Genomic DNA, 14254 nt, shown 5'->3' with positions numbered 1-14254 from the left:
GTCTGGTCATCCACAGAGGTGACTGTGCCTGGAGCATGGTTGGGACTTCTTCCACCGTGACGCCAGAGTCCCCAGTTCTGACATGCGGCTGTTTGACTGCTTCCTGGATTCTGAAAAAAGCTCCTGGTCATTCAAACACATGTGCTGCTTTTCCCCATTCATCCGGCAGGGTTGCTTTCTAGTGTATCACCCAAGCACTCTGATCCAGCTGTGTGCTGTGTACTTGACATGGTAGCCCATTGAAAGGGAGACCGACAATGGCCTTGTAAAGAGGTATCAGAATCCTTATTGACACACAAAGTGAGTGAGGTTCACTGGGGGTAAAGTAGCTTGCTCACACATGCTGGTAGGTGGTAAGATTGGCCAAGGCACCCAGGTCGTGCCCTGGTACCATTCTTCTGCAATGAACAGGAATGTCTACAAACTTAACACTCCACTTGGACTCTGTTAAATGTCATTATGTAATTGACAGATATGATCTTTATTATCTTAATGAGTCATATCTCACCATTTCATAAAATCCAGGTATTCTGTTCTCTACTTATTTGGGTTTTTTTTTGTTTTTGTTTTTGTTTTTTTTGTTTTTGTCTTTGTTTTTTGTTTTTTCCCAGAGCTGAGGACCAAACCCAGGGACTTGCGCTTGCTAGGCAAGCACTCTACCACTGAGCTAAATCCCCAACCCCCTCTATTTATTTGTATTAAAGTTTGTTTTATGCCACAATAGAACAATATACCTGCATGTTGTCTCACAGTGCTTGTAAATCTGACTCTAAGAGCATGGTTTACAAGTATCTTATTAAATAAAGCTAAAAACACACAAATCAATGAACATGTATTATTTATGTAGTGAGCCGGACCAAGTATCATATAAAAAAATAAAGTATAAGATGTGATGGGATAAAAAAAAGAAAAAGATGTGATGGGCTGGGGATACAGCCTAGCTGGGAGAATGCCTCCCTAGATAATCCTAGGCTACACAGCCAATTTGAGGCTAGCCTGAAAATTTTTAAAAAATGAAAAATTTCCTGGAGACACTTTACAGTTTGGAAAGACCAGTAATGAAAAATACAATGGTAGATTAAAAAATGAAATGAGAAAAGAATATGTGATTTACTGTGAAATGTTGTTTTGTTTTCAAGACTTATTTATTCATATATTTTATGTATATAGATGCTTTGTCTGCATGTACATCTGCACACCAGAAAGAGGGCATTGGAGCTCTTGAGACTACAGTTACAGGTGGTCGTGAGCCACCATGTGGATGCTGGGAATTGAACTCAGGACCTTGGGAAGAACAGCTTGTGCTCTTAACCTCTAAGCCATCTCTCCAGCTCCATGAAATGGAGTTTTAAGAGCAGAGACCATTAGGCTGACAAGATGGCCCACTGTGGTGCTTGCTCTCAAGCCAGAGTACTTGATCACTGGGACCCCCAGGGTAGGAGAGAACCCACTTCACAAGTTACCTTCTGACCTCCACATGCTACACAGTGACACTGGCACACCTACCTACATGTGTACACAAACACATATGCACACACATACTGCATACACACAGACAACACCACACACACACACACACACACACACACACACATACATACACACACACACACAAACCACACACACACACACACACACACATACTGCATACACAAACCACACCACACATACACACACACACACACAAACCACACACACACATACTGCATACACACAAACCACACACACACACCCCACACACATACTGCATACACACAAACCACACTACACATACACACAAACACACATGCACATACTACATACACACCAAACACACACACACACACACACACACACACACACACACACACACACACACACGCCACAAATAAAATTCTACGAAAACCCTAGAAGGAAAGTGCTCTGGTCCAGGAAAACAGGCAATGAAGGACAATATGCTGGTCTCTGTCTCTCAGAAAAATGCCTGGTGTCTAAATAACATTAAATAATAAAGGTGTCCATGATGCATGGCTGACACACTGTGTATCTTCATTCCAAGGGAGAATGTCCAGAATGGATTACACAGATTTAAAGAACACAATTTCAGAGTGGTCACTGTAGCAACCGGACCATTTTCTGCTTCTTCTGGCTGAATAGGTGACAAGTTACATCACTAATCCTGAGGTTGTTTGTTTGTTTGTTTGTTTGTTTTAAGGAAGTGTCACCATCTCATGTTATATATCTCTCTGGAGGGTTTGGTGCCTTCTCTGAGGTTCGTTATTAAAGATTTATATCCTGAAATGCCAAACTGCATTTTTAATCTATCATTAGAGCAGATTATCAGAACCAGAACTGACAAGATTTAGCACCCAAGTCTCTGTTCCCCCTGCCTGAGTCTCACAGCGAGAGCTGCAAAGCACCACGCCATTCAGAGTAAACATGATGTATGAATGAATGTGCTTTCCTCCTCACTGAGTAATTATGGGTTCCTTCTTACTAAAAATAAATTATTTTTATTTCTTCTGAAGAAGACCATGATTAATTATACAAAATTGCACTTGTCTTTAATTGAATAAATTTCTTCCTTCCCTTTGAGTTAGTGGGAAATTATATATTATTAAATAGCTTGAAAATCTAAGGGAAGAAAAATCTCTCTTTCTGGAACTGAATGGAGTTGGTGATAGAGACTGCAGAACTATGTACATGTGGCTTCACATTGAGTTTCTGTGGTAGAATGATCCACAGAAAATGACCGTTGTGCATCAGTGCCACACAGTTCTGATCTTATGTTGCTGGGAGTTCAGGCATGTTGCCTACATCTTATCTACAAGCATATTTTTCTAAGAAAGCATGAAATGAAAACTAAGAAGCACTTGCTATTCACACATGGTGGGTTGAGGCTTGGTAGGAACAGACCCCGAATCAGGGTTTCTCAGCTTGTGTACTGTAGACAGTTTGGGCAACACAAGGACTTAACAGAGAGCTTGAATTGGACAGAGCAGGATGGGTATCAGCATCTTCCTGCTGAATGCTAGCTGTGCACATGATCCTGGTGTGGCAGCCAACATCAGCCTGACATTGTCAGATGTCCCCCAGTGAATGAAGTTGTTTCTGGCTGAGAACCACTGCCCTGAATTGTATCATTCTATTCTGGCTCAATCTACAAGACAGTGTGCTAAGTTCTGCTAGTTACATCCCAAATCTGTAACCTTGTCTGGTAAGAGAAGCTCTGATTAATAGGATGGATTTCTGGAAGACTGACCATGGTTCCCAGCCTCCCTTGCAGCTAACTGGTATTGTTGGTTGTTTTTGCTCTTTTGGGGAGCCTGCCACCCAGCTCCCAAATAAATCATACACGGAGGTTTATTCTTAATTCTATGTGCCTGGCCTTAGCTTGGTTTGTTTCTTGCCAGCTTTTCTTTAATTATCCCACCTACCTTTTGCCTCTGGGCTTTTCCTGTTCTCTTACTTCTGTAAATCTTACTTTTACTTTGTGGCTTGCTGTGTAGCTGGGTGGTGGCCCCTGGAGTCCTCCTCCTTCTCTGGCTACTTCTTTTCTCCTCCCAGATTTCTCCTTCTATTTATTCTCTCTGCCTGCTAGCCCCTTTCTCCTGCCTTGTCATTGGCTGTTCAGTTCTTTGTTTGATCGCCAGGTGTTTTAGACAGGCACAGTAACTCAGATTCACAGAGTTAAACAAATGCAACATAAACAAAAGTAACACTTTGTAGCTAGAGTTTTCCTGCCTGGCCCACAGTCAGGACAAATCTCTCTCACCCTCCAGGCCCACAGTCGCTCAGACCCAACCAAGGAAACACACAGAAACTTATATTGCTTACAAACTGTATGGCCGTGGCAGGCCTCTTGTTATCTAGTTCTTTTATCTTAAATTAATCCATTTCTATTAGTCTATACTTTGTCACTTGGTTTGTGGCTTACCTGTACCTTACATCTTCCTTGTCATGGCGGTGGCTGGCAGCTTCTCTCTGCCCCAGCCTCTACTTCCCAGAATTCTCTTCTCTCTTGTCCCACCTATCCTATCCTTCCTGCCTGGCTACTGGCCAATCAGCACTTTATTTATTTTAACCAATCAGAGCAATAGTCTACAACAAACAAGAGCAATGCTGCCAAAGTTAGGTTAATAGAACTTAAATGAAAATTATGGCAATAATCTCCTAGTCATATCCATAAAAGTAAAGGAGTTTTATTTTACTTCCCCACTTCCTGCTATCTGGGAGTAAATATGATAGGGAGAGATTGCATTAGTCTATTTTTCTGTGACTATAGAAAAACACCCAAGGCAGCTAGCTAGTGGTGGATATGATAGCGAGAGGTGCTATTAGTCTGCTTTCTGCCATCATAATGAAACACCTGAGGCCGAGTAGCTTCAGAAGTATGATCCTGGCTTCTGATCAACTCTGGTGAGACACTGGTGACAGGTGGTACCGCAGGACAGGAGCCTGTGTAAGAGCAAGGGATAGGAAACCAGACATCATGGATAGGATTACCTTACTACCTTACCTCAAGACCCATCCATTGTCCTACAACAGTTCATCAATTCCCTCTAAGCCTTAGAGCCTAAGGGTAGTTAGTGTTCCCAATGAACAAAGACTTCTCCATGGACTAACTCTAACAGGGACCGTGGTTTAAGGCATGAGGATGTTGTCAGTGATACAGTACTTGCCTAGCATGTGTGCAGCACTAGGTTCAAGCCCCAGTCCCACACTCACAGCTTCCTACATTATTTATGTTGACACATTGGGGGAATCTCTTGCTTCTAACACATGAGCCTTTGGGGGCAAGCTGAAACTATGTCCAAATCATAGAATAGCTCCACACACCATATAAGACCCAGGGGTTGGAAATACATGGTGAATGTGGCAGAGCCATTGCATAAAGGGTCACTGACAGTTTAGTATATAGAGGTAACATATCTATTCTAAGTCCTGAAAGAAAAATGACTTACCTCTTTCATATGACATTTTGTATTGGGGTTTTTATTATAGTAACAAATTTGTTTCTGACCCAAACAAAATTTTAAGCTCTTCTCTGTACAATCTTCCAGCCATAAGGGTCTGTATTATTCTGTTTTCTGTGGCTGTAACAAAACCCTTAAGGTGAGGTAGTTCATTTAAAAAATAAAAAGGTTACTTAACTCACCATTTGGAGGTCCAAGAGCATGACCCCAGCAACTGCTTCCCTCCAGTGGATATCTCCTGGCTAAGTCACCACATGGTGAAAATGATGTTGAACCTTCACTGTCATCTTGACTGGATCTGGAATCACCCGGGAGACACCTCTGGGTGTACCTGTGAGGGCAATGCTAGAGAGATTGAACTGAGGAGGGTGGAGTGCTGTGAACATGGGCAGCAGCATCCCATCAGCTGTGGTCCTGAGTTGAATAAAAAAGAGGAAAGCAAACCGGCAGAGAAGCACTAGTATTTATCTCTCTCTGCTTCCTGCCCATAGACGCAATACGACCAGCTGTGTCATGCCCTACCACTGTGCCTTCTCAGCCATGATGAGCTGTAGCCACTCAAACTGTGGCCCAAATTAACCCCTTCCTTCCTTGAGTTGCGTTTGTCAGGGATTTTTTGCAGCAATGGGAAACTAATACAGTGAGTGATTTCATGGTGGAACAGAATGAAAGAGAGAGACTGTGTGGTAAGACAGGAAGGCAGAACAATTCAGAGGCAAGGCTTAGTCCTTCTGTATAACAACTGCTCTTGAGGAACTAACCAGGGTCCCCTAATAACTACAGTCATCCCTCCCCAGGGCAGCATTTCCCAGTGGCCTAATGACCTTCCACTAGGACCCCCTTTGTAAAGATCCACTTCAGCATGCCACTCTGGGAACCAAACCTCCAACATGTGAGCCTTTGAAGGATACCTTTATATCATAATTCAAACTATAGCAAGACCCCAGTCAGTGTTCTGGAAAACATGGTAATAGAGCCAGACGACTGTGTGTGCCTGAGAAAACATTTTTTTTCATTCCTTATATACACGCAATCCCATTTCTCGATTCCTCCTTAAGGAACGTGGCCATGATTCCTGGGCTGGTGGCCGCCATCAACTTTGAACTTCTGCATCCACTGATGTCGGGACTTCTTCTTCTCTGATGAAAACAGCCCACAGGTTCCAATGACTACAGTTGGGTTTTCTATCCCTTGTCGCTATTGCTAACTGATGCATGTACTGGCTGTAGGACCTGGGGAAATTTATAATCAATATTGCCAGCCCTTCTAAAATACTCTGAAGGCTAGAAAAAGGCCAGATAGCTCAGACTGTGTGTGACCTTTGTGTGACTTCCCACAGTATTTTGGTGTTGATTTACCTATCTGAAAAGCTTTGGTACTGCCAAAGATGCCAAATTGCGGTGGTCCACACCTGAAATCCTAGCACTTGGGAAGTGGAAGTGAGGAATCCAAAATTCATCCTTGGCTACATAGAGAGCTAGAGACCAATTTGAGCTACATGAGATGCTGGTTTTTTAGAAAAAAAAAAAGGAAAAATAAAATTAGGTCCCTCCTCATGGGTAGTAAAAATATAAAGTGAATTTTGGGATATTGGCAATTTCTTATACAAGCAAGTCAGTCCTTTCTGTGCAATCTAGCAATCATTAATTACTTTGGGGAATTAATCCCAGAGAAATGAAAACCTATGTTCATATACACACAAAATAAATCTGCCTATGAATATGCATGGCACCTCTGTGTGTAATAGTGAAAACCCAAGGCCAATCCAAGTGTCTGTCAGAGCATGAATAAATGGCTCAAGGAACCTTGGCTTCACACAGTGAGACATATGAGCCAGCAATTTTTTAAAAAAAGAATGAAATGAAGTTAACTGTGAATACAAAAACAGATCAGGTGGACCTCTCTGTATCGAGTTTACCGAAAAGCGTCAACCTCAAGGTTTACATACTCATGTAGGCCATTCTTGGCCATTCTACTCCACAGGCAGGGTAACTCATAAGCGAAGGAAGTTAATTCCTCGAAGTGCTTGCAACTGGGAAGTCGGGGCATCAGCTTCTTGTGAAGGACTTCTGGTGTCATTGGATGACCGAGGAGATGACAAGGGGGCAGCAGGAGAGGCAATCAGCCCGGGTCTCGCCAGTCTTGACATTTGGGGGGCGCAGCTTAGAGAGAGCATCAGAGAGAGGAAGCAGACTTGTTAAAAACACAGGCCTATTTTCTTCACCTTTTCGCCTGGAAGGCTGGAGTGGATGTTGTCTAACAAGCTGGTGATCTTTTTGCGATTCTGTGGATCCAGCCTTCCTGAAACCCCGCCCCTCCCCCCCCCCCCCCCCCATCCCCACACACCTCAACATCCTGAGCATTGTTTAGGCCTTAATCCTGAGCTTAGTCTCTCAGAGAATAGAACCCATCCTTATAAAACCATCCCATCATCCTTCACCAATAGAATCTCCTTAGGCTTGTCACAAACCCTTCCTCCCTAGACCCTGACCCCAGCATGGCTCATCAATCAGCAGAATTGGTTCTTATTGTAAAGGTCATAGGTGCTTTGCTACTTTGCAAGGGAGTTTCAGTGTAGTTATGTCTGAAGGTCTGTTGTGAAAATTGTCATGTGGAGACTTTTTCTAAAGTTTTACTGTCTTTAAATATGTAACAACAATAAACCATGAGGTCCGACTCTGGGAGATTTGGCCCGGTGCCTGTTAAAGTGGTGCTGACTCCAGGTTCATCCCTTCCTTACCTTGCATGGCAGATCTTTCCTATTAGGTCTCAAACTCAGGACAAATGGCTGACTGAGGAGCCTATTTAACATATCAAAGAGGACTTTGGCCACCAGTCTCCCTTAGTCCCTACCTGTTACAAAGTCCAGGCTGGTCAGGCACTTTTCATCCCTCCCACTACCTCCAACTCTTCAGCTCAGTCCCTGTGCTGAGATTCTCTCCCCTAGCCTCTGATCCCTGTATAACTTCAGTCATTTGGCTACCTATCTCTTGGTGCTTTTGGCCTCTTGGTCTCTGGGTTCCTGGGTCTTCTCTTTGCTCTCTCTCTCTTTCTTCCTCTCTTGTCCTCCCTACCCCCTCCTTTCATGGACTGGTTTAGCATGGACCCTTCCAGATACCTGACTGCTTCTCCCTCATAGCTACAATAAGCCTTCTCCACCATACCGAGGAGTGTCGTGTCCTCTATTGTTTTTTTTCCAGTTTTCCTGCTGTCCATGAAGCTTGCAGGGCCCCAGATGTTGACATGAGGGCATGCCTTTACAGTCTCATCTGCCCCTTACAGTGGACCCTCCTCCAAATACCAACAGCATATGAATTCCAGCATTAGTTTAACACAGTGGTTCTCAAACTATGGGTTGTGACTCCTTTGACAAACCTCTATCTCCAAAAATATTTACACTATAATTCATAGCATAGCAAAATTACAGCTATAAAGTAGCAAGGAAAATAATTTTATGGTTGGGAGTCACCACAACATGAAGAATTGTATTAAACTGTTGCAGTATTAGGAAGGTTGAGAACCACTTGCCTAACACATCAAAAAGATCATCCATCATGACCAAGTAGGTTTCATCCCAGAGATGCAGAGATGGCCCAACATACATAAGTCAATGAATGTAATCCACCATATAAAAAACTGAAAGACAAAACCACATGATCATCTCATTAAATTCAGAAAGGGCCTTTGACAAAACCCAATACCTCTTTATTGTACACTGTGTAAAAATGTATTGCTGCTGTGATTGGTGTAATAAAAAGCTAAGTGGCCAATAGCTAAACAGGAGGTAAAGGGTGGGACTTCTGGGCAGAGAGAGAGGAAGTAGAAGATAATCGAGGAGCAAGGAGACATGAATGAGACATGGAGGAGTTGGATACAGAGAAGGAAAGAAAGGTTAAAAGCTACATGGTAAAACATAGATTAATAGAAACAAGTTAATTTAAGTTATAAGAGCTAGTGAAGGCCTAAGAGAAGGCTGAGCTTTCATAATTAATAATAAGTCTCCATGTCATTATTTGTGAGCTGGTGGCCCAAAGGAAAGTCCAACTACACAGGAGAGACTAGAATAGAAGGGCCATATCAAAATAATAGCAAGCTCATAGCCAACATCAACTTTAAAAGGGCAAAATCTCAAACAAATTTCACTAAAATCAGGAATAAGATAAGGTTGTCTACTCTCTGCATAGCTATTCAATACAGCACCTGACGTCTTACCTAAAGCAATAAGACAGCTGGAGGAGATCAAAGGGATACAAACAGGAAGGGGAAAGTCAAAGTTATCTTTATTTGCAGATGATATGGCTGTATACACAAATGACCCTTTAAAAGCCCACTGGGAAACTCCTACAGCTGATAAACACTTTCAACAAAGTAGCAGGATACAAAATGAATACCCAAACATTTGTAACCTTCCTGTATACAAATCATACAGAGATCAAGAAAGAAATCAGAGAAACAATACCATTCACCATAGCCAAAAGAACAACAAAATAAAAATTTGTTATTGATACTAACAAAGCTAGTGAAACGCTTGTATGATAACAACTTTGAGACACTGCAGAAAGAAATTGAAGAAGATATCAGAAGATGAAGAGAGCTCCCACACTCATGGATCAGTAGGATTAATATAGTGAAAATGGCCACCCTACCAAGATCAACCTACACAGTCAATGCAATCCCCAACACAATTCTTCACAGACCTTCAAAGGACAGTTTTCAGCTACATATGGGGACACAACAAACTCAGCAAAGTAAAAGGCATCCTAAATACTCAAAGAACTTCTAGAGGTATCACAACCCCCATCTCAAATTGTACAACAAAGTTATAGTAATATAAACAGCACAGTATTGGAACAAAAACAGACACATTGATCCACAGAATCAAATAGATGAACCAGACATAAAGCCACATGCCTATGGACACCTGATGTTTTATTAAGAAGCCAGAAATACACACTGGAGAAAAGACAGACTCTTCAACAAATGCTGTTAGTCAATCTGGGTAGCTGCATGTAGAAGAAAGCAAATACTTATCACCCTGTGCAAACCTCCTCCAAATGGATCTATGACTTTAAAGCCAGATACACTGAATCTGACAGAAGAGAAAATGGAGAATAGTATTGAACTCATTAGCACAGGCAAAGGCTTTCTGAACAGAAGACCAATAGCACAGGCACCAAGACCAACAATTAACAAATGGGACCTCACGAAACTGGAAACCTTCTGTGTGAGGAAGGACATCATTACTCAAAGTGACAGGTTACACAGTGAGAAGAGAATTTTACCACACACACAACTGAAAGAGCACCAATACACAAAACATATAAAGAACTAATAAATAAATAAATAATAAATAAACTGGGCGTCAAGAGAACAAATGACCCAGTTTTAAAAATGGGATGCCAATTAAACAGAGAATTCTCAAAAGAGGAAACGAGAGGAATAAATGTCTGAGAACTTAAAGAAATGCTCAACATCCTTAGTCATCAGGGAAATGCAAACCAAAACTGCTTTGGTTTCATCTTACACTTGTCAGATGGCTAAGATCAACACAACATGTGACAGCTCATGCTGGTAAGGATGTGAAGTAAGAGGAACACTCATCCACTGCTGGTGTGTATAGCCACTATGGAAATCAGTGTGGCAGTTCCTCAGGACGATGGGAATCAATATACATCAAGATTCAGCTATACCACTCTTGGGCATAAACCCAAAGGATGCTTCATCCTACTACAGAGACACTTTGTTCAACCATGTTCATTGCTGCTCTATACATAATAGCCAGAATTGGGAAACAGCCTAGATGTCCACCAGTAGGTAAATGGATAGAGAAAATGTGGTACATACACAATGGAATATTACTCAATCATTAAAAATGAAGTTCACAAGTAAATGGATGAAGCTAGAAAAAAAATCATCCTGGGTTAGGTAATCTAGACCCAGAAAGACAAATATGATATGTATTTGCTTATATGTGGATATTAACTGTTAAGTCTTTGATAAGCACACTACAATTCATTCAACCACAGAAGTTCAGTATAGATGTATAGAGTAAGTATATATCAGTATAGATATATATGTATGTATGTGTGTGTGTGTGTGTGTGTGTGTGTGTGTGTATATATATATATATATATATATATATATATATATATATATATATATATATATGAAAGAGATATAAATGGAATTGTCAAATGTGGGGGAAACAGAGCCCCAACTGGACACCTGTCTCCACTGAATGAAACTCCCAGTACTGGGAATAAGTTACATCTAATTGAGTTGTTGCCTAAAGGAGCCCCTTGGGAACCCCCGAGCAACCTATGCTATTGCCAAGGCTATTGGTTGTTCTCCAGAAACTGATGGTAAGGTCCCATTGCTGAAGATAACACTTACACCACTTATTGAACACAGAGAAGTGTGGGGGACAACAGAGACTCCATAGTGTGGCCTTACTCCGCCTTGACTCAAGCTCAGAAAGTTCAAGCTTGTTTTGCCCCACAAGGTTGCATAATAGGATGTTTTGGCCAACAGCATGGTTACCAGGTGTCTTATACTTCAAGGCCTAATTACAGGATGCTTTGCCATAAGGCATGGCTATTAGATGTTTTGAGAATTAAGGGAGTGTTTGCACTTGCCCATACTTTGTACATTGAACCATAGTGTCCTTGAGATGGGGAGGTCTTTTGTCTCTCCCCTTGCTGGTTTATAAAAAGCTCATGAGGAATAAACTCAGAGTGACTGTGGTATTGACCTAGAGCACTCCCATTGCTATTCTGTGTCGCTGTCTTTTTCTTATACATCACTTACATCTCTATTTTTCATATCTGTTATTTCTTAATTCTTACTCCTCCAAGGACTGCTCAATAGTCGGGCGGGCCTAGCAGAGAAGTTGAGCTGGTGCCGACCTAGAGCCTTCACCCCTACAGGCGAGTGTTCTTGGTACCGGAAGGTACTCTGCATGCTACCACAGGAAGAAAGTAAACACTAGCTCAGCTACAAAACCTTCAGTTTGTAACAGTGTCGTGCTTGCAGGATGCATTAATGCAATAGTGGCACAAAGCTTACAGGAGTAACCAACCAGTATCTCATTGGACATAAAGCCCACTTTATGGGAGGGAACCCATCTCTAATTCTGCTTGGGTGGACAAGAACCTGAGACCACATATGCCAGGGACTGAGGGGAAAATAAAATACTGCTGTTCTGCTAAAGGAACAGAGCAATAAAATGACTCCTAATGACATACTATACTCATAGATCAGTGCCTTGCTCAGACAACATTAAAAAAGCTTCCTCCTACAGCAAGTGGGAACAAATATCCCACATCTAGACAATACGTGGAGAGTGAGAAACTCTGGAACACTCAATCCTAAAAGGGATGTCTCCATCAAATCCCTCCCCCTGAGGAAGAAGAGGTGGAAAGAGTGTAAGTGCCAGAAGGGATGGAAGACACCAAGGAAACAAGGCTTCTAAACACAGCAGGACCAATGCACACATGAACTCAGACTGTGCAGCATGCACAGGGCCTGCACCAGACAGGGGCCCAGAGCTGAGAGTGGAGGTGGGCACAAGCCCCACCCTAACCAGAAGTCATCTCCAACTGTTAACCACTTACAAATGAAAAATTCATTTTCTCTAATAGAGTCTCACTGGAGATACGACCATTCTGAAGGGCAGGCCCCACGCCCAGCAGTAGATGGCCAACAAAATGAACTCTATGGCTTCCTTGGAGGTTCTTTGTCTCAGAACATTGTGTCGAGACTCTTTTCCCCTTATAGGTCCTTATAGCTTCTGGTTTTGTGTTTTTATGGGTGTCCTGTGTTTGGGAATGTGTGTGTCTCTGCATCTAGATGTGTTTCTTGTGTTTTTCTTTAGCTCTTTTTCTTCTGTTTGTTTGTTTTGCCCTACCCATTTTTCTGGTTTAGTTTAGTTTAATTTAATTTAATTTTGCCCTTATTTTTTTATATGCATGTTTGTTTCCTAAAGAGAGAAAGAAAGGGTGTGGGTTCAGATGGGAGGGGTGGGGGAGGAGCTGGAAGGAGCTGGAGGAGCTGGGAGGAGCTGAAGGAGCTGGAGGAGCTGGGAGGAGCTGGAGGAGCTGGAGGAGCTGGGAGGAGCTGAAGGAGCTGGAGGAGCTGGGAGGAGCTGGAGGAGCTGGGAGGAGCTGGAGGAGCTGGGAGGAGCTGGAGGAGCTGGGAGGAGCTGGAGGAGCTGGAGGAGCTGAAGGAGCTGGGAGGAGCTGGAGGAGCTGGAGAAGCTGGGAGGAGCTGGAGGAGCTGGGAGGAGCTGGAGGAGGGGAAACTGTAATCAGAACATACTGTATGGAAAAAAATCTGCTTTCAATAAAAGAAAAAAAGGATTTTTGTTTTGTTTTTCAAGACAGGATTTCTCCATTTTGCTTTGTCCCCTTCCTGGAACTCAATCTGCAGCTCAGGCTGGCCTCACAGAGATCCGCCTGCCTCTGCCTCCCAAGTTCTGGGACTAAAGGCGTGCGCCACCACCACCCAGCGAAGAAAAATGTTTAAAAAAAAGTTTCTAGTACAAAAACTTTTGGGGAAAACACCCTCATACTACAACATATACTGTATGATTCCATTTACCTAACATCCTTGAAATTTCAAAAGTGTGGCAATCATCTCAGAAAATAAAATACAGAAAACCCAATAAAGCCAAGCACACTGGTATACACTATACATCTCATCAAGAGACTCAGAACCTCAAGTCCAGGCTCAACTACTTGAGGACTTGCCTCAAAATACAAAAAAAATCAGGAGGTAGCGAACTGATTAGTGGTGGCTGGGGTTTAGGGACAGGGAAGGAATAATGTGAATAGAACGTGACAGTCAGGGAGGATTTCATATCAATGGTACTATTCTGAATATTAATTGAGGTGGTGATAATTGATCTGAGTGGGATCAGTCTATCTAGAAGCAGGGCAGGAGATGTAGCTCAGCAGTAGGGCATTTACTGAGCGTACCTGAGGCCCCAGGGTCAACCTCTAACACACCATAAAAAAGACTCACAGAACTATAAACACAGATACACAAATGAGAGTGTAGAAAAACAAGTAACACTGACTGAGTCTCTCTGGTCTAGTTAACATCGCTAGCCCAGGATAATGTGCTGGCTTATTATCTTGTGCTCCTGGCTAATTGTATTTTGCTATGATTATATAAGAGGCCCAATTGGAGGACGAGAGAAGGACACACAGAACTTTCTGTGAGACTGTCATTGCTTCACAAGAAAGGGCTTTGTTTTGTCTTTAGGCTCAGTTTTAATGATCTAACAAAGTAACAACTAG

Source organism: Onychomys torridus, chromosome 17 (genome assembly GCF_903995425.1).
Source record: "Onychomys torridus chromosome 17, mOncTor1.1, whole genome shotgun sequence".
Lineage (NCBI taxonomy): Eukaryota > Metazoa > Chordata > Mammalia > Rodentia > Cricetidae > Onychomys > Onychomys torridus.
This window is presented reverse-complemented; position numbering follows the sequence as displayed.